Source organism: Alosa sapidissima, chromosome 18, assembly GCF_018492685.1.
Source record: "Alosa sapidissima isolate fAloSap1 chromosome 18, fAloSap1.pri, whole genome shotgun sequence".
Classification (NCBI taxonomy): domain Eukaryota; kingdom Metazoa; phylum Chordata; class Actinopteri; order Clupeiformes; family Clupeidae; genus Alosa; species Alosa sapidissima.
This window is the reverse complement of record NC_055974.1, coordinates 22,963,261-22,964,938: the sequence shown is the minus strand read 5'-3', so window position 1 is coordinate 22,964,938 and position 1,678 is coordinate 22,963,261.

Genomic DNA, 1,678 nt, shown 5'->3' with positions numbered 1-1,678 from the left:
TGTTACAGTATATATCTTTAATTTCACATGCAGTCTGCAGCAGGCACCATGGCACCACTTAAACCTGTGTATGTCTCATTGTGAGGCAGTCCAGCTCATCTGTAAGCGTTTGGTTATGTCTGAACCCATAGGGAAATCACTGTGCATCATCTCTGTGTGGAGGTGTGGTTTTTCAACAAACAAACATCAACAAGTTCTTAGTAGCTTGCAAATGACTTTTTTGTCAAACATAAAAACAAACAAATAAAATATTATTATGTGTGGCAGTGTATCCCAGATCGGTTTGTTTTGCAGTGCAAAGGTTCAAAATATTTTTCTATTCACTGTTATGACTGTACACAATACCTATGTACAAGTGCATACATGTACCATGTAGCTTGTCAAAGGGCTTGGGCCTTCATGACCCACTGGTTATTAGCAGCTTGGTCAAACTCAAACTCAATGCCCTGTGTGACCTGGTCCCCTCTAAACTTCACTGTGTAATATGCTCATCTTAAGGAGCACATGGAGGGATATCTCGCCCCTGTAAACCAGGGATGGCAATTGCTGCCGGGGAGAGGAGAGGAGGAGAGGGGAGAGGGGAGAAGAGGAGAGGACAGGAGAGGAGAGGAGAGGGGAGGAGAGGGGAGGAGAGGGGAGAAGAGGAGAGGAGAGGGAAGGAGAGGATAGGAGAGGAGAGGAGGAGAGGAGAGGAGAGGGGAGGAGACAAGAGGAGAGGAGAGGAGAGGAGAGGGGAGGGGAGGAGACAAGAGGAGAGGAGAGGAGAGGAGAGGAGAGGAAATGAGATGAGATGAGAGGAGAGGGAGGAGAGGACAGGAGAGGAGAGGAGACAAGAGGAGAGGAGAGGAGAGGAGAGGAGAGGAGATGAGAGGAGAGGAGAGGAGAGGAGGAGAGGAAAGGAGAGTAGAGGAGACAAGAGGAGAGGAGAGGGGAGGAGAGGACAGAGGAGAAGAGATGAGAGGAGATGAGAGGAGAGATTGCATTTTAATCGGAATGGACAGCAGGGGGACAGTAATGCTGCTGCAATCATGAGATACTGCATGTCAACATGAACTGTGGTGAAAGGATGTGTGTGTGTGTGTGTGTGTGTGTGTGTGTGTGTGTGTGTGTGTGTGTGTGTGTGTGTGTGTTTTCTTGAAAAGTAAGGCCCATACTCATAATTACACACACACAAACAAACCATAAAAATGAAAAATTGAAAATTGAGCAAAACAGAAGTGTGTGTGTGTGTGTGTGTGTGATAGAGAGAGAAAGAGAGAGAGAGAGAGAGAGAGAGAGGAACACAAAAATCTGAACCCATTAAAGCCCATTAAAAGTGCATTACAATATACTCCATATTCTCATAAGCATCTTCAAGCTCCCCTCTGCAATGCCATTGGACCAAATGGCCATAAAAAGAAACACTCATCGTGAATATTTCACTAGAGAAAACACACCCTGGCTCTCCCAACAAACGACCTGATGATGCTTCCGAGCGACATCACATCAAATATACATGATAGCTGCTGAAGCCTTCCTGGCTTACAGCGATGGTGTGTGTGTCTGTGTGTGTGTGTGTGTGTGTGATGCTGTGTGTGTGTGATGGCCTGTGTGTGTGTGTGGGAGGGAAGGGGGGGTTCTAAACTTTGAAAAATGTAGCTGATATGGCAGCTGTGTGATGGTTCATCCATAAATTACT